Here is a 20617-nt window from a genome sequence, read left to right as displayed (position 1 = left end):
CAGTCAGCACAATACCCTTGAGATCCACCCTTGTTGTTGCATATGACAGATTTTCATTCTTTTATGGCTGAGTTATATTTCATTGTATATATGCACCACTACCTTATCCATTAATCTATTGATGAACACTTAGTTTGCTTCCATACCTTGGCTATTGTAAATAATGCTGCAATGAACATATAAATGCATATGTTTTTCTGATTTAGTGTTTTGTGTTTCTTTGGATAAATACCCAGAAGTGGAATTTCTGGGTCCTTCTTTGTCTCTTGTTATGTAGACTTTGTTTTAAAGTCTATTCCATCTTTTATAAGTATTGCTACCCCAGCTTTTGTTTGTTTGTTTTCATTTTCAGGAAATATCTTTTTCCATCTCTTTACTTACTGCCTGTGTATGTCTTTCTATCTGAAGTCTCTTGAAGGCGGCATATGTAAGGGTCTTGCTTGTTATCCATTCAGCCTGCACATATCTTTTGATTGGAGTATTTAATGCATTTTCATTTAAAGTAATTGTTGATAGATATGCTGTTATTGCCATTTTATTATTCACTTTTTAAAATCTTTTTTTCCTCCTTTTTAAAGAAGACTCTTTAACATTTGTTTTAATACTGGTTTGGTGGCAATGAACTCTTTTAGCTTTTTCTTGTTTGGGAAGCTCTTTATTTGTCCTTCTACTTTATTTTCTTTTTTCTTTTCTTTTTTAAATTATATTTTATTGACTATGATATTACAGTTGTCCCAAATTTTCCCTCTTTGCTCCCCTTCACTCTGCATCCCTCACTTCCTCAGGCAATACCCACACCATTGTTTATGTCCAAAGTATCCAGCCATGTAATATGAAAAATAGACATTTATTGAAGAAGATACAAGAAACATTGTACATAAGGACAATGATGCCTCAGCCCCCTTCAAAGTGGGCACCTTGGGACTTCACGCAGTTTTCCCAGCATCTCTTCCACTGTTCAAAACATTCTGCAAAATACTTTGTGGGAATTGCCATCAGTTACCCCATTGTAAGAGGTCTGTTCGGAAAATGCCCAGCCACTGTTAATACTATGAGAATGGTTTGCATAAAATTGATGTAACCTGGCAGCCAAGAGGAGTGCACTGGAATGCACATGCATGAACAATGACAACTTCACTGTACTGGGCAGTGAGGGTGGTAGACGCTGTTGAGTGAGCATGTGTACTGTGTGGCTGTGGCATTCAAAATGACTGAATGAGTAGAGCAATGAATCTGCACCAAATTTTGCATAAGCTTGAGCATTCCTCTGTGGAAAATATTTGGATAATTCAGAAGGCAACAGCACATCTCATGTTTGGCGAAACATCAATCACCCAGGTGACTCAGCCCCGCTACAAGCCAGATTTAGCGCCCTGTGACTTCTGGCTTTTCCCAAAACTAAAATCACCTTTGAAAGGGAAGAGATTTCAGACCATTAATGAGATTCAGGAAAATATAACGGGGCAGCTGATGGCAATTGGGAGAACTGTGTGAGGTTCCAAGGTGCCTACTTTGAAGGGGACTGAGGCATCAGTGTCTTGTATACAATGTTTCTTGTATCTTCTTCAGTAAATGTCGCTATTTTTTGTAGTACATGGCTGGATACCTTCTGGATAGACCTCGTATATTGTGATCTTCTGATAATGACATCAACTGTGACAGTTCACTGTGGCTCACCCAGACTAGCTCTGAAATCAGTGATTATTTTCTGAGATCTGAGACAGGTCATTAGGGTGTCTTGATTTCAAAACCCAAAGCTTGTTACACATTCAATAGTTCAGGCCTTTTCCACCCTTCTCTAAATCTTTTTTTGCAAACTTTATGAACAAAACACCTCTTTTAAGAACTAAACAATTGGTACATTAAGGGTGGCCTATCAATTGAGAAGGCAGAAAAGATATTGATTACATAGCAGGGATATGCCCAAAGGAAAGGACTTATTTTTTTTCTTTTTTACCATTTATTTATATTTTTTATTGGAAAATGTTTCTATCGGTTACAGTGAAACTAAGTTTTAAAAGACACTGGATGCCATTATTTGGATATTACTAGTTTATTATAAAAGAGACACGGAAATTATTTACATGATAAAAGATTTCAGAACTTCAGTGGAATGGGCTGCGTCATGTGATGCCATTTCAATAGTGATTTATTTCAGTCTATGTACTTTCCAAGAATGTCACCATCTCTAAATAAGAAATAGTTCTTGTCATCTAGAATTACTTTGGTGCCTCCATATTCTGGAAGAAGAATTTTATCTCCAAGTTTCACCCTTACTGGTTGAATCTCTCCATCCTTTCCTTTGGAGCCAGATCCAACAGCTACTACATTTGCTTGCAATACTTTTCCTTGAGATTTTTCTGGAAGCATAATGCCTCCTTTGGTTACAGTTTCTACAGCACACTTTTCAACTGATACTCGGTCAAAGAGAGGAAGAAACTTTCTAAATGCCTGTCCTGCCATGACTCTGGCCGCTGCAGTCCCTACTTGTCTCTTACACCAGGGCCTCAAGGAGAGACCAGCAGTAGGACCCTTGGGCTACCTGAACTTGGGAAAAAAGGGGGAAAGGACTTTTTAAAGTTGATGATTTGTAATTTTAAAACATTTAAGTTAATGGAATATATCTCAGTTAATTGCTATATTAAATGAGGAGGTGTTATCTAACCCGCTTTTTTATGTGTGTGCCTAGCTCCACCATAATTGAGGGATAGTGGAAGAAGTATAGATAAATGTGTGTAAGTTAGAATTTGTTTGGCTTCATGTATCCAGAAACCAAGATAAATAATATTGGCTTGAAGTTTAGAAAATAGAAGTTTACTTCTAAACTGATACGGTAGCTCCATAATCATGAATCTTACTTCTCTTGTGCTGACTTACCCACTTTACTTAGTACACAGCATCATGGGTCAAGATGTTTAAGTTCTAGCAATTGATTCTATATGCTAGTCAGTAGAATGAAGGAAGACCAAAGAAAACATGTTTTCTCTCCTGAAGAACACTTTCCATGAGCTACACTCAACATTTAACAACATCTCATGCAATAGAATTTACTCATACAGTCACCTCTAGATGCAAGAAAGCTTGGGGCATAACAATCTTTACTCCTTATGGCCATGTTTCTAGCTAAAAATCCTATAATTAAAGAAAAAGGGGAGATGAGACATTATAGGTAAAAAGTATTTCCTACCTAATAGGATCAAAATTTTTATAATTTTAAAATTTGAGTTGTGAGTATATGGGATTTATCATACTACTAACTTCTTAGTATTTTTGAAACATTTTATAATATATATATACACACATATATACATGTGTATATATATATATATATATATATATTTTTTTTTTTTTGTAAATCATAAGGATCAAAATTTCTAAATCCTAAGTAACAACCTGAGTTCCTTGCAGCCTTGGCCAAGTTACTTAATATTTTTGAGTCTCCGTTGCTTCATATGTAAAATGCAAGTGATAATACTCGTCCTAACCAGTTAACACCATTGCAGAGAAGGTCAAGTATAAAAGTGCCTGTGAAAGTGTTTCAGAACCCATAATGTAGTATGATATCAGTTATGGTTAATAATATGCTTGCTGTCATTTTTGTTATTATTATGAATGTGAGGGCAGAGCCCATGTCTCATTATTCACTGCTGTATCTTCAGTGACTAGTAAAATGCCTGGCACATAATAGATATGAAATAAGTGTTAATGAGTGAGAACAAAATTTTTGAAGAAAAAATTTTTTATGTGTAACTGACATAGAAAAGAATTGAGAAATCATCCAATATAACATAGAAGAAAACCGAGGGCCAGAGCAATTAAATAACTAGCTTCAAATGACACAGGGGGGCAGAGTTCCAGTACAGTGGATGGGCAAAGACATAGTCATCCTCAAAATCATAAGGGAAGTACCACTGACTCAGAGAAACTGTTATTTCCTTTTGGGTTATCTTGGGAAAATGTGCCATAGTATAATTACATCACTTTTTGTTATAGTCCCAAGGAACAGAGTATTCTCTAACAGTACTCAGATTTTCTTCTATTAATACTATTTCCAAACAGCAGGTTAACCATTGAAGACTCGAAAATTCTGTCATACAAGCATTAAAAAAAAAAAAAAAAAAAAAAAAATTCAAGCAAAAATATATTGACTTTCTAAGAATTCTTACATATTTAATACTGTTTCTAATTTATGATAGGAATTACTTTCTAAAAATGGTAATCATAGCTGAATTGAAAAAGTACTGGGGAAATGCAGCAACGTTGTTTATGTGAGTATAATACATTACAAGTCTACTGGAGATCCAAAGGGAGGAATTTGCCTTTGTAGAATTTGAAACAAAAGAACAAGCAGCAAAAACTCTTGAGGTGGTCCAGAACCTAAAAAGAAAGAAAATTAGCAAGTGTTTTAAATAGTAAGACAACTTTTTTTGCTGATTTTATTTCAGTTTCTTAACAACCCACCAGAAGAAGCACCAAGAACACCTGGTATATTTCCTAAAACAATGAAAAACAAGGCCATTCTTGCTGTTGGAGTAGCCCATGAGTTATTTAATATTTACATTTAAGTAGATGTAGTTGAAGTAAAATGAAAACTAATGATAGCATTGTTACAGAAAAAAAGAAAAAGAAAGGCCGAATGTAGAAATAAGACAATATCCAGACCAAATTGTCAAATATGGGCACAAGCAAGGAGATCATCTGCAAAATGAAAAGATTCAGGACCATACCTGAGGCTAGGATTTACAGATTACTGAATTCCAGAAGCCACCGTCAAAGAAGAAAAAATGGGATAGTGACAATAAGGAAGAGGAAGAGATGTGCTCTGAAGATGTGGAATGCCTAATTCCAGGTCAGAAGTGAAGAAAATGGCTCAGAAAGATGACATTAAAAAAGAAGCTTCAGAAGTTTCTAAAGAAAACAAAGTTATTTATAACTTTAAGATTAGAGTTAGATAAATAAGCCTTTTAATTTCTTATGTCTTATTTCATAACCTGATATTTAATTTTAAGATTTAGAAGTCTCTACTGAGGAGGAAAAGGATACTGGAGATATAAAAAATAGATCCATCTTAAAAGCAAAAATGAAGTGCTATAAGAAAAAACATAAAGATAGGCATAAATGGATGAAGAGGTTATACCACTAAGAATATTGTCAAAGTAAGTTGATGATACCAATTCTATTGACACACTTAACAAATAATTGCGTTCTAATGGCCCTTGTTATAAGAATTGGTCTTGTAGGTGGAACAACTTTCTGTAATCTTTTAAAAGTTCTCACAATATTATTACATGATCTTTGTGGCCAGTATCTGTAAATTGTTCAAATCTTTCATGGGAAATTCTCTCCTTGAGTATACATCTGAATCAGTCATTGCAGCAATGTCCTGACACAACCAGGCTCAGTTCAGACTACATTTTCATATAAATACTGTACTTTGATGTATAAAATATGTATGCTCAATGCTCCCCAGCCAAATATTAGCAGATAGCCATAGTTCAGTAGCCAAGTTTACAATGATGGAAATGATCAGACATTAATTTACTTTGGATACAGTAAATATGTATTGTTGCTCATGAGTCTATGGGGTTGGTTAGGTAGTTCTGCTGATTTGAGCTGGGCTTGGTGGATCTCAGCTGGGTTCAGTTCAGTCTGTGATCAGCTGGCAATTCATCTGGGAGCTGATTGAACCAGGATGGTATGGATGACATGACTCATCTCTGTACTTAGCCTCCAGCAATCTCTCCCATACTCTCATGGTGTAGGTAGGGTTTTAAAAGAGCAGGCAGAAGCATGTAAGTCTTCTTGAGGTCTCAGCTCAGAACTGGCACATTCACTTCCACTGCCTTCTATCGCTAAGCAAGTAACAAGGCCAGCAGAGATACAAAGGTAGGGGAAATAAATTTCACTTCTAGATGGGAGAAGTTGCAAAGTAACATCCTAAGAGGCAGGGACACTGGGAAGAGAAGAATTGGATCCATTTTTGTAACCTGTTTGTCACAATAAGGATGAGACTTTTCTAGGGATACTTTAGTGAAGTTTTCCCTCGGAGGGTCCCCAACTAACCAAACATATAGCCTTCAAAGTACTTTACCTCTTGAATTTGAAGAAGAGGAGAACTTCGCTGAATCAAAGGTAATGATGAGGCAACATTTTTTGGTCAGAAATAATGTAAGCAAAAAACAAAAATCTTTAAAGTACTGAAAATCAAAAAGGTGTTATAAATATATCCTACTAAAATATCTTTTTTAAAGTATATTTTATTGATTATGTTGTTACAGTAGTTCCAATTTTTCCCCTTTACTCCCCTCTGCCCAGTACCCCACTTCCCTCCAGCAATCCCACACCCCTTAGTTCATGTCCATGGGTCGTGCATATAAGTTCTTTGGCTTCGCCCTTTCTTATATTATTCTTAACATCCCCCTGTCTATTGTGTACCAACCAATTATGCTTCTTAATCCCTGCAACATTTCCCCATTTCTCCCCCTTCACCCTCCCAGCTGATAACCCTCCAAATGATCCCTTTACCTGTGATTCTGTTCCTATTCTGGTTTGCTTAGTTGGATTTTGTTTTTATTTTGTAGATTTCTGTTGTTGATAGTTGTGAGTTTGTTGGCATTTTAGTGTTCATAGTTTTGATCTTCTTTTCCTTAGGTAAGTTCCTTTGACATTTCATATAATAATGGCTTGGTGATGATGAACTCTTTTAGCTTACCTTGTCTGGGAAGGACTTCATCTGCCCTTCCATTCTAAATTCTAGGTTTACTGGATAGAGTAACTTGGTTGTAGGTCCTTGCTTTTCATCACATTGAATACTGCTTGCCAGTCCCTTCTTGCCTGCAAAGTGTCTTTTGAGAACTCAGCTGATAGTCTTATAGGCACTCCTTTGAAGGCAATTCTCTGCTTCTCTCTTGCTGCTTTTAGGATCCTCTCTATCTTTCACCCTTGGCATTTTAATGATGATGCATCCTGGTGTGGTCCCCTCTGGGTCCAGGTCACCCAGGACTCTCCGTGCTTCCTGGATTTGTATGTCTATTTCCTTTGAAAAATTTGGGAAGTATTCCTCCATTATTTTTTCATGTAAGTTTTCAATGTCTTGCTCTTCCTCTTTTCCCTCTGGCACCCCCATGATTAGGATGTTGGCACATCACATTTAAAGTTGTCCCAGAGGTTCCCAAGCCTCTCAATTTTTTCAATTCTTGTTTCCTAATTCTGTACTGGTTGACTGTTTTTTTCTTCCTTATGTTCCAAATCATTTACTTGAACCCCGGTTTTCTTCCCTGCATCATTGGTTTTGTGTGGATTTTCCTTTGTTTCACTTAGCATAGCCTTGACTTCTTCTCTTATGCATTTGCCATACTCAAGCATATCTGTCAAGGCTCTGAGCATCTTTATCATCAGTGTTTTGAATTCTTCATCTGTTAGGTTGGCTATCTCCTCGTCACTTAGTTCTCCCACTGGAACCTTGATCCGTTCCCTCTTTTGGGCCATACTTCTCTGTCTCCTCATCTTGACAGGCTCCTATGTTTGTTTGCCTCTGTGTCTTAGGTAGAGCTGTTGCTCCTGTAAGGAGAGGAGCTTTAGGGATTTGTCAGTACAGGGCAGCCTGTTTCACCACGTTGTGGTGCTGTATGTAGGGGAGAGGTCTGAGAGGGAACAATGCCTCTTGCCCAGCACTCGCCCCTCCCACTTCCATATGGGATTGGCGCCCCTCTAGCTGTTGCCCTGGCTGTCGTTCCCAGAGTGGGTGGGTCGGTGGATGTTCTAGGATCGTGGGGGCCCTTTAATCAATCGGACTCTGCTGAGAGACTACCAGTTTCTTCCTCTGTCCCAACCCCCACTGGTTTGCACAGTCAGAAACAATGAAGTTTGATTTTCCCTGGTGCTGGGACTGTGATCTGCACGGTCTGGTGAGGAGCTGGGAATACTCCCCAGGTGTCCCTCCTGACTTTTTAAAATGTGCAACTGTGCTTTCCACCAGCCTGCTGCTGCCGCCATCACACCACATCCTCTCCACCCCAGCTCCACCCCTCCTACCTGTCTGGATGAGTATTTCTTCTTTATATCTTTGTTTGCTGGACTTCCATGCAGTTTGGTTTTCTGGAACTTCTGGTTGTTTCTAGTTTTGAGGTAGTTATATTCCTTCTTAGTTGTGGAGTGAGATGCAGCGTGTCTGTCTATGCCTCCATCTTGACCAGAAGTCTAAAATATCTTTTTAAATGAAGGCAAAATAATCAGAGACATGCAAATTAAAGCCACAATGAGATATGACCTCACACAAGTCAGAATGGCCATCGTTAACAAATCAACAAACAACAAGTGCTGGCGATGATGTGGAGAAAAGGGAACCCTAGTACACTGTTGATGGAATGCAGACTGGTGCAGCCACTGTGGAAAACAATATGGAATTTCCTCAGAAAACTAAAAATGGATCTGCCTTTTGATCCAGGAATTCCATTGCTGGAATTATACCTGAAGAATCCTGAAACACCAATTCAAAAGAACCTATGCACCCCTTTGTTCATAGCAACACTATTCACAATAGCCAAGTGCTGAAAATAGTGCCCATCTGTAGATGAGTGGATTAAAAAACTGTGGTACCTTTATATGATGGAAATCTATGCAGCAGAAAGAAAGAAGGAACTCCTACCATTTGCGACAACATGGATGGAACTGGAGAGTATTATGCTTAGCGAAATAAGCCAGGCAGCAAAAGACAAATACCATATGATATCACCTAACACAGGACATTAATGAATAACACAAACAAATGAGCAAAACAGAACCAGAGGCAAGTAAACAAGGAGCAGACTGAAAGTGACCAGGGGGGAGGGGAGAGGGAAGAATGAGAAGGGGGGAAAGAAGGGGAAGGGTCTAGTCAAGGAAACAGTATAAATGACCCATGGACATGGACAGTGGGGTAACGGGGTGAGAATGGACTGTGGGAGAAGGGGTGAGCAGGGTGGAGGGACCAATGGGGGAAAAAGTGGGACAACTGTAACTGAAAAACACAATAAAAATAAAAAATTAAAAAATAAAATGAAGTCAAAATAAAGACCTTTTCAAAAATTAAAAAGATGAAGAAGTTCATTATCAGCATATCCACATTAAAAAATATCAAAGAAAATCTTTTAGGCAGAAGAAAACTATCAATTGGAATATGGACCTACCAAAAGGAATAAAGAACATTAAAAATGGCAACTATGTAGGTAAATGTGCAGGATTTTTTCTTATTATTTCAATCTTTTAAAAAAGATAATTGACAGTTTAAACAACACCACAAATAATGTAGCATAGAGTTTACAACATAGGTAGAAGTAAAATGTGTGACAACAGTGGGACAAAGCACTAGTTTGTTTGGAGGGGAGGCTGAGAGAGGTTGTTCAGGAGCTCTGTCTGTGACTGAATGTCATGTTACACTTAGAAGTATTAGCATACCTTTCTGGCATAGAGGCTGAATTAAGCTCTCCAATTTGGTAAGTATAATGCCAGTATTTTCTTAAAGAAAAGAAAAGGAATGAAGGTTTAGATGATTTGTGCAGGCATTATTCCGTGTGGGTTTTATAAGAAATCATGTAAGTCACTGATTCTCTCTTTGAATGTCCCTCTGCTGGGCCCCCAGGTCACCACTACGGTAGGCTTTGTAGGTAGGTCTGGTGTAAGTTAGGTTAGGATTGGGAAACAGGCATTCAGGAAGGTTCCCTTTTGTGTATTTAGCAGAGAACAGACCAGCAAGCTGGCCTTCTTCCTCAAGCCAGGAGGTCATGGCTACTATAATGCTCAGATGGCAAAGCTCAATCTAGCTTAGTGGTGCTGCTGCCCAAAATGAAGCTAATCAGTGGATAACCACCCTCTACAAAAGGCCTGGGTATGCCTCCCAAAGTCCTTTTAAAAAAAGAGGTTATATTTATTTATTTTTAGAAAGAGGGGAAGGAGGGAGAAAGAGAGGGAGAGAAGCATCAATATGTGGTTGACTCTCACATGTCCCCAACTGGGAACCTGGATCGCAACCCAGGCATGTGTCCTGACTGGGAATTGAACTGGTGACCCTTTGGTTTGCAGGCTGCTGCTCAAACCCCTGAGCTACATCAGCCAGGGCTCAAAGTTTTTTTTATTTGTCTCCAGACATAAGAATCTGGAAAAATTATAAACATCTTTATAATCACAGGGAGGCAAAAATATTTCTAAATAAAAGGTCAAAGCCATAAATAAGGAGTGTGATCTCATCTACTAGTCATTGGGACTCACTTTGTGCTAACATTGAATCAAACAGCTGATTTGCCTAATATTTTCATTGATTTGACTGAACATTTTGACCCTGTGTAGATACAGTACTTGAAATAATTTCTTCAAAAATTGAGACTACAATATTTGATCTTAAGAATGTCAAGCCTAGAAGTTGTAAAATTTGGGTTCCCAAAGTAAAATACAACTGAAGGAGGAACCAATTATAGCTTGGAGTTTCATTAGCTGTAAAAACCCATAGAAAGTTGTCTGGTTCCTAGTGCTTTTGTGCTCTGTTCTAATACATGATTTTGCTTCCAGTCCCATTGAAAATGTTGGAGATCAATTGCATTTTTTTATTCAAACTCATAAGCGCAAATTAATTTCTCACTTGACAAAATACTCTGGGAAGTAGTAATGTTTTGTCCAAAATACAAAGATTCCCTTAACAGTTAGTGCATAGCTTTTATTTGGAGAGATGTTAGACTCATAAAAGTCTTAATTTGACTGAATACAATGAAAATCTCTTTAACAAACATGCAGAAGCTGAATATTTTATAATCTACAACCTTTTATCAACCTTCCAAATAAGCAAAATAGGTAGAAAATTAAGATTAACATCAATTAATTACTTTTTGAGACAAGTTTTTATCTAAGCTATTTGGATTCCAGCACTTCATCTGGAATATGTATATTGCATAGCTGACAAATACCGTTGATGGGTAACTACTGTACTAATTTATGTGGTTATTGTATGAATAAGCTTTTGCTAGTTTATGTCGCAATAAGAAACATGCACAAATCTCAATGGCTTACAACAACAAAGGTTTATTTCTCATTCACGGAACATGTCAGCTGTGTCTCTGCTCAATATGTGTTCATCTCAGGATCCAGGCTGGCCCTGGCCGGTGCAGCTTAGTTGCTTGTCGTATCGTCCTGTACACAGAAAGGTTGCAGGTTTGATTCCCCAGTCAGGGCATGTATGGGAAGCAACCAATTGCTATTTCTCTCTCACATCTCTCACCTCTCTCTCTTTCCAGAAGCAATGAAAAAATGTCCTCAGATGAGAAAAAAAACAAATCCAGGTTGAAGAAGCAACACCTGTTTAGGACACTCATTATTGTGACGTTGGGAAAAGAGTGTAATGGCTGAACCATGCAATTTCTCTTAAGCTTCTGTTGAAATGTGGCTCATACCTCACATTTCATTGGCTAAAGCAAATCACATGATTAAACCTAATGTTAATGTAATGGGGAAGTATGAACTTCTTTTTCTTTTAGTATATTTTATTGATTATGCTATTACAGTTCCCCTTTGTCCCCCTCTGCCCTGTACCTTCCTTCCCCCAGCAATCCCCTCCTCCCTTAGTTTATGTCCATGGGTTGTGCATATAAGTTCTTTGGCTTCTCCATTTCCTATATTATTCTTAACTTCCCCCCTGTTTATTTTGTACCTACCAGTTACGCTTCTTGATCTCTGCCCCTTTTCCCCCATTCCCCACCTTCCCCCTCCCCACTGACCACCCTCCATATGATCTCCATAGCTTATGGTTCTGTTCCTGTTTTAGTTGTTTGATTAGTTTGTTTTTGTTTTTTAGACTCACTTGTTGATAATTATGAGTTTGTTGTCATTTTACTGTTCATAGTATTGATCTTCTTTTTCTTAAATAAGTCCACTTAATATTTCATATAATAATGGCTTGGTGATGATGAACTCCTTTAGCTTTTACTATGTCTGGAAAGCACCTTATCTGCCTTTCCATTCTAATTGGTAGTTTTGCTAGATACAGTTATCTTGGTTGTAGGCCATTGTTTTTTCATCACTGTGAGTACTTCTTGCCAGTCTCTTCTTGCCTGCAAAGTTTCTTTTGAGAAATCAGCTGACATTCTTATTTGAATGCCTTTGTAAGTAACTCTCTCTTTTTGTCTTGCTGCTTTTAAAATTCTCTCTTTATCTTGAAACTTTGACATTTTAATTATGATGTGTCTTGGTGTGGTTCGTTTTGGATCTAGCTTGTTTGGGACTCTCTGTGCTTCCTGGACTTGTATGTCTATTTTCATTGCCAAATGTGGGAAATTTCCCTTCATTATTTTTTCAAGTAAGTTTTCAATTACTTGCTCTTCTCCTTCTCTTTCTGGCATCCCTATGATTCAGATGTTGGTATGTTTAAAGTTGTCCCAGAGGTTCCTAAACCTCTTCTTGTTTTTTTTCAATTCTTGTCCTTTCATTCTGTACTGGCTGACCGTATTTCTTCCTTATGTTCCAAATTGTTGATTTGAACCCCAGCTTCCTTCCCTTCACCATTTGTTTCATGTGGATTTTTCTTCATTTCACTTAGCATGGCCTTCACTTCTTCCCTTCTGCATTTGCCATACTCAATCATGTCTATCAAGTCTGTGAGCACCATTATCACCAGTGTTTTCAACTCTGCATATGTTAGGTTGGCTGTCTCCTCATTACTTAGTTCTTCCACTGGAGCCTTGATCTGCTTACTCTTTTGGGCCATACTTCTCTGTCTCCTCAACTTGACAACCTCCTGTGTTTGCCTCTGTGTCTTAGGTAGAGCTGTCGCAGCTGTTACATTGTAAGAGGTGAAGCCTTGGGTATTCATCAGGGCAGGGCGATCCGTTTCACTACATTGTGGTGCTGTATGTTGGGGAGGCATCATAGCGGGAACAATGCTGCTTACTCAGCACTCTCCCCTTTTCCCATCACTTCACCTCTTTCCCATATGCAACTGGGGTGCCTCTAGGTGTTGCTCTGGTGATGGTTCCAAGAGTGGGTGTGTTTGCAGATGTTCTAGGACCAGGGAGCCTCAAACAGACTCTCATGAGAGATGAGCAGTTTCTTCCATCACTGCAGGCCCCACTGGTTTTCACAGCCAGAAGCAATGAGGCTTTATTTTCCTGGCACTGGAACCATGAGCTGCATAGTCTGGCCTGGGACTGGGATTGTTTCTCATGTGTCCCTCCTGGCTTTTGTAATGTGTGACTGCTCTTTCTAATGGCCAGCCACAGCCAATGCCTTGCTGACACTGCCACTGCCACCATGACAGCTGCCACTCCGCGTCCTCTCTGCCCTGGATCTGCCCTTCCTACCTGTTTGGATGTGTATTGCTTCTTTATATGTTTGTTTTTTGCAGTTCGATTTTCTGGTAGTTCTGATTGTTTTCTGTTTGTTTTGAGGTAGATGTAATCCTTCTTATGGTTGTGGAAGGGGGCAAAGTGTGTCTATCTACACCTCCATCTGGGCTGGAAGTCTGGGAAGTATGCATTTCTATAGGAAGGGACTGCAAGTCACATGGGAATGTGTAGGATACATAATTTTTTACAGAAAATAAAAGTGAATATTTGAAAACAATAATATAAACTTCCACAGCTATTAAATGAGATGCAAATGGAAGAAATTATTCAACAGACTGTTATGCTCTGATCATTCAAATTAGACCAACCTGATTGTTTATGTAATATCCTTGCAAATTTTATCACTGCACTTCCAATTTAAGAATCATGAAAGTTCTAATGAAATAAAACCCATTGCTGCTCAGTGCTTTTGTGCTTTTTGGGGTATAAAGATGGGGGAGGTCTCCTTAACAGGACCAATCACAAACTAGTTATGCCAAAGGTAGTGTCTATTCTTTAATACACCAGCGATCCAAAACATTTCTTACCACATATGGCTCACATGTTCTTTTAAAATATATGGCAGCCACCACCATTCATAGTCCCTATTACTATTTGTAATTCTGTCCTTTAAAAATTGTCCCCTACTCAAAATCTTTTCTTGAGAAGAGCTGTCATTGATTTTCTTCAATATTCCATTGAGATGACACATGTTTAAAGCTGAATGTCAATCCCTCTAGCAGTTCTTTTGACTGTAATCATCTTACACCTCCACTTTGGCTCATCATAGAGGAGCTAGCTGGTTATCCTGGTGTCGCACACATGTCCAGGGCAGGAAATTGTTTTTGAAGAGTTTTGTTACTTTACAGATTTTGTTAAGTCTTCATTTCTGATTTGAGAATTTTGGAATGATATCTGACTTTATATTTTTTGGAAAGAGATTGAGCTCCACTACAATTTCAAAAGTCTTAATTAGGATGCTTAATGCCACCCTATTTTTCAGTTTCCATTATGATATGATGGTCTTCCTGATATTATCACTAAATTTTCTTTATCAGTGCAAATGAGAAATGTACTCTCCCCGCCTTCCCACCTCTGTGTTTAGAGAGATATTGGTTGAGATAAATCATTAAAGAGATTCTGGGTAATGGGCAGACCTAATAGAGTAGGTAAAGGTGAGATTATTCATTGGGTTGGAACTTGCCTTTCACCTTTTCCAGGCACATTGAGGTTTTCAAAAGACAAAAACTAGCAAATGAGTGGAATATCCAACGTAGAGGCATAACTTTTGAACCTGAAAGTTAGAAATTCTTCTGCTTGCTCCTGATGGAATGTTGACATAAGGTGGAACACATACTATGAGCACTAAGATGAACAGAATTGCTAACAAAAGCAAACATTCTTAAAAGCCTTCATAATTTAGCAGCAAAGGGGCTTTAAGTCTCAAAAGGAATCCTTATGCACTGTTGTGGGAATATAAATTGGTGCAGCCACTGTGAAAAATAGTATGAAGCTTCCTCAAAACTTAAGACTAGAACTTATCATCTAGCAATTCCATTTCTGGGTATTTATCCAAAGAAAGATATATGCACCCGCACGTTCATTGCAGCATTATTTACAATAACCAAGGAATGGAAACAGCTTAAGAGTCCATAGACAGATGACTGGAATACTACTCAGTCATAAAAAATGATAAAATATTGCCAGTTGTGACAACATGGATGATCTTGCTAAGTAAAATAAGTTCAGTGGAGAAAGACAAAAATATATGATTCTACTCATATGCAGAATAGAAGACAAAAAGGAAACAAATGAACAAATAAAATAAAATAAAATAAAATAAACTCATAGAAACAGACAAAAGAATGATGGGTACCAGAGGGGAAGGAGTGGTAGGAAGGCAAAATGGGTAAAAGGGATTAAATATACAGTGGCAATGGAAACAAGACTTTTAGTTGTGAGCACACAACAGTGTATATGAATATCAAATTATGTTGTAAGGTGAAACCTACATAATGTTATTAACCAATGTTATTTCAAAAAAGAAAAACCTGAAGAGACTGAGAAAAAGGGGTCAAGAGTAAAGCCCCATCTTCATCAATATGAAAGAGACGACTAGCCAAAATTTCTCCAAGGAATTTTGAAACCAGAGAGGAAACTTTCTTCTTTTTGTCTGTAGGGGATTAGAAAAAGGCAGAACTCAAGGGGCAAAGTTGCTGATGGCACTGGCTAGGGCATGGAGCCCACAAACAGCAGAAACAAAGATTTCTGTCAGTTCTGGTGTTGGTGCTTGCCCAGATCTTTCTTAGGCAAGACTGACTGATGAGTATCTAATTCACTAGGCATCTAACTCAGACTGGGCAGGAGCAAGATTGTGTCAGCTAAAGCCAACCTGGGGCTGAGGGCCCAGAAAAGGGAAAGGGAAATCTCATGCCCCTTTCTCCAGGGAAGAGGGGTTGATACTCTTGTCAGATTTGAGGAAACTTATTAGACTACAGTTACCTGTGGGCAGGGACACTGTGATTAAATATGCATTTTCTTCTCTTTATTTTTGTACAATGAGTTGACGTGGGCCTCTATTTAAAACACAGATATTTTACTCCTTTTTGGTAATTCTCCTCACTCATACAACAGAAGGAATAAAATGAGCTGGGGCCTATCTTCTTGGGGAGGGATGGGTTATCTTTCTCTATCCTTTTTCATTCCTGGGTTAAGTCCCTTGCAGAGAGAGTTAGTCTTCCTTGGTCTAGGTAAAACTATCTATATTCTTAAGCAGCTTTAAAAAACCTTTCTTGTGCCCTGGAAAGTTCTGTGAAGAACAGGATACACTAACCTGAACATGTTCCCAATCTGGCTTCATTCTATTAGTTGGAAAGAATTAATTCATTCTCCATGGGCAACATCAAAGAAAAAAGAGGCAAGATTTTCAGGGCTACCAAATGTGTCCAGTGGTGTTCAGGTCTACAAATGGTAGGCTTTCATTTGTTATAAATGCTTGCTTGGGCTTATGATGGGATAAGCAATATACTGGGCAGTGGACTAACAGAAAACCCATGCTCACAGGTGTTTTACATATAGAATTCTTTCATGTGTAAAACTGGGGAGAAAACAGCTGTTCCACAGCCCTTTTTACCCCAGCAGCCCTTTTCTTTTAAAGAATAATAAAAATATATTGCTCCCTGCACATTCCCTTTTTCTGCTGTCACAAAGATAGTGTCCAGAAGACATGTGATTTCAGAAAATCCATTTGATGATGGGTGAATACTACAAATTAGTTTGGCTAGGTTTCTGCAAGCTGAACCCAACTATCCTGTCCACTTTGAAATGTTGCACAGAATGGCGATTTGCTGCTGGCCTTCTGCAGCCCATTTTGTGATAGATGAAAGGACCAACATCATGTAAATCACTATACTGGTCAGACTTTGCATACATTGCTCCCTCAAAAAACAAGTCTGTGTTGGCTGGGAGATGATCCATTAGCCATAATGGAAACACAAAGTGTGGTAAGATTAACAAACAGTACAGCATGGAACTCACCTTCAGGCTCTCATATTCAGTGGTGGGACAGTGTCATGATGAGAAGCTAACTGCTAGGATCATCAGATGTACTTACATCAGGAATCTGTTACCTTGTGCCAAAAGCTATGAACCCAGGTGGTAACCCTAGAATTCAGCTGCTCACCAGGAATTGTTCTGTTGATTTGATGGCCTTGTCTATTGGGAGCAGAAAGAGAGGAATGTAACATTGAATTGAGAGCACTCCTGGTGACTTCAAAGAAGGATCATAAACTGGGAGCATTTACCACTTTCTGATTCCTTATGTCTGATTTATGACATAATTTAGATCCAAGAATTCAAAAAAAAAATGAGCTATGAGTATGATTATTTCAGGTAAACATCTTTGTTAATTTCCAATCAGAATTTAGTGAAAAAATTTTTTAGTTTCACTGAAATATATTTCAACATTCAATGCTATTATACCATCATTATATTCTAAGTTATATATACTCTAGGAAGTGAAAATTTCTTTTCCCAGAATTTCTTGCTTTTAGTGATGGTTGGAGCTCATTATGTAGGTAAGCCAATAACTATGTCAACACTTAGAACTCCATGAATAGTTATTGAGTATACAGTACTAGAAAAGAGGGTTCCAAAGTGACCCAAGTTATGATCCTGTTGGAAAAGAAATTAAAATCTACATATCAAAATATCCTAATAAAATGTCAAAAATGTTTGAAAATTGATTTTTTTCCAGTCTTGTCATCATTAGACAATATAAATGTAGTTTTCAAATGTTGATTTACATTCAGTGCCCAATTCTGTTAAATTTTTCAAGGTGTAAACAGTCACCTCTATTCAATAAGTTAAAAATCCATGTTATCAATATTAATATAGTACGTATTTCAGTCCTTGTGGTACTCTGCTTGTTAAGTACACTTTCTGGGTATTTTTTACTTTCTTCTTCTCCTTCTCATTTTTTTTTAAAGTATATGTTATTGATTATATTGTTACAATAGTTCTAATTTTTTCCCCTTTGCTCCCCTCCGCCCAGCAACCCCCTTCCCCAACAATCCCCTCCCCAAGTCCATGCCCATGGGTCGTACATACAAGCTCTCCTGCCTCACCCTTTCATATATTCTTCTTCTTCCTCTTTTTTAAATAATTAATTAATTAGTTAAATATTTTAACAATAAAAAATAACAATCCCTCCCTCTCAGACTTAAGACCCTTTACAATCTTATAAAGGACAATGGACGAAGGTCTTGAGCTCCTCTAGCTGCTTCAAGCTGGACATGGTCGTCATCCTACCTACCCTTGGGTCAAGAAATCCCTAATAAGAGTGGGGGTGTGGAGGGGAGGGTGGTCTTCCCACAAGGGGAAGGATCGTGCAGACTCCAGGTTGGTTGGCTGTCTCTGGACAACGGCATGCTTGGTTTAACAGGCTGGCATCCTTGTTGTATTCTGGGGGCAACAGGGTTAAAGGACATCATTCAATCCGTAACCACTAGATGACAAAAGACAGGTATTAATTTTTCAATGTCCCACATTAGGGAAAAGAAGGGCTTCTTTGGAGGAAGGTATGCCAGGTACATCTCACCTGTCCAAAACCCTTTTGCCCATTATACTTAGTTTGGACTGAGGAAAATATTTTAGGTTTCCCCCCTCTCGGGCCTCTGGGCTCTTTCTGTCCAAGCCATTAGGATAGAAAAGAGAAACCAGTTTTAAAGTGAAGCCCACAGACCACCCCGTTTTTCACCAACCCAGCCACTTAGTTCAGCCAAACCATTGAGTCTCAGGAGGCAGCAATGCAGACAGGATTAAGTGAGGCCCATATGTACAGACAATCACTCAGGTAATGAGATCGTAGGCTTATGCCCTTTGAAAACAGAAAACACATGTTAATTTATGTAACATAACCCACATACAAGTCTCTAAATCTGTAGGACTGTCTTATTGGAAAGACATCCAGTTGCAAGGCATTTGACATTCTTCTTGTCTGTAAATTAAACATCTTTGATAATGCCACAGACATAGTTTAACTTTCAAATGAAAACAAATTTTAAATGAAAAGAAACTTTAAAGACGGTTAGCTGCACTACTTTATAGTCTACCACTGGGCATTGTGATCTTCCTTGAATCATGATTTTTCTCCCTAAGATTACCCTCCTTGTCATTAAAGGGACTGCATTAAGTCCATTTTTAATTTATCCTGTTCATTTGCATAAACACAACAAGAGCAGCAAATGATCACTTATGATCTTTAGTTCTGCTTTGCTGGAACTTATGCAAGGAACATTTAGGGTGACCTTCAGTCTGCCCTTCAGGGCACAGAAGCTGAGCCACATACCTGGCATTCAGCCTTGCCTGTAAACACCTGTCTTTTCCAGGTCCTCCTGGTTGTCCATTGTGCCTTAAGGTCCCTTCTAGCCATCTTTCAGGAAAACAACCTTCATTCCTTCCCTGGAAAGATTGCTATGGACCGCTCATCCATCCAAGGTACCAGGCCTTTTATCTTGTGGACTTTTATTACCTTTGAAAGTCAGTCCTAGTTGCTCAGGGCTTTTTGGTAACAACCACAGCCCAAGCATGTCTCCTTAGTCATGACATTCCATTCAAAGTCTTAGTTAAAAAAAAAAAAAAAAATCTCTATTAACAACTGGTCTTATTAGTTTTATGCAAAGAAACTTAGGTCATTACTTACTTCTTTAGAATGCCAAACTCTGGAGGGATCAGATAGGGAGAAAATATATACAGTGTGAAGGAAAATCCTTGTCCTTCTAATATTCACTGAACTTGCATTTCTATTCTTTATATTTTTATTTTTTCCCCCCACTAAAAATTTTTCTGTTTGTTTGTTTTTCCATTACAGTTGTCTCACTTTTTTCCCCCTCTTGCTTCCCTGCACCCTGCCCCCCTTCTTCCACATTCAGTCTCCACCCAGTTGTCCATGTCCATGGGTCATTTATACATGTTCTTTGACTAGACCCTTCCCCTTCTTACCCCTTCTCTCCCGCCCATCTCCCCCTTTGTTACTGTTAGTTTATTCCTTGTTTACATACCTCTGGTTCAATTTTGCTCATTTGTTTGTGTTGTTCATTAGTTTCCTGTAACAGGTGATAGCATAAGGTAATTTTCTTTTGTTGCCTGGCTTATTTCGCTAAGCATAATTCTCTCTAGTTCCAATCATGTTGTTGCAAATGGTAGAAGTTCCTTCTTTCTTTCAGTACTTATTCATTGTCATTTTCCCCCTTTGTACTCGGTTTCCTCTCTGTCTCTCTCTGTTTCTTCATCTTCTTAAAGCAGACCCTTTAGCATCTCTTGCAATGCTGGTTTGGTGGAGACGTATTCTTTTAGCCTTCTTTTGTCTTGGAAACTCCTTATTTCACCTTCCATTTTGAATGAGAGCCTTGCTGGGTAGAGTATTCTTGGTTGTAGGCCTTTGTTTTTCATTACTTGGAATACATTTTGCCATTCCCTTCTGGCTTGTAGTGTTTCTGCTGAGAAATCTGATGATAGCCTTATTGGAGCTCCCTTGTATGTTATTAGTTGTTTCTCTCTTGCTGCTTTTAGGATTCTCTCTTTGTCTTTGAATGTTGGCATTTTAATTATGATGTGTCTTGAGGTGGACCTGTTGGGGTTCATCTTCATTGCGACCCTCTGTTCTTCCTGGACTTGCATGATTCTTTCTTTCTTCATGTTAAGGAAGTTTTCTGTCATTAGTTTTTCAAAGAGGTTTTCTATTCCTTGCTCTTCTTCTTCTCCTTCTGGAATTC

General features: G+C 38.3%; 1 pseudogene; it reads right to left on the bottom strand.

The window, feature by feature from the left end:
- Window positions 1–2154: 2154 nt before the first annotated feature.
- On the bottom strand, window positions 2155–2463 carry LOC150022247 (10 kDa heat shock protein, mitochondrial pseudogene; annotated as a pseudogene).
- Window positions 2464–20617: the final 18154 nt, after the last annotated feature.

The sequence above is a fragment of the Furipterus horrens genome, unplaced genomic scaffold (genome assembly GCF_987537825.1).
Source record: "Furipterus horrens unplaced genomic scaffold, mFurHor1.1.pri manual_scaffold_1, whole genome shotgun sequence".
Lineage (NCBI taxonomy): Eukaryota > Metazoa > Chordata > Mammalia > Chiroptera > Furipteridae > Furipterus > Furipterus horrens.
Note: the sequence above shows the minus strand (reverse complement) of the source record. Positions and strands in the feature narration are given on the sequence as shown.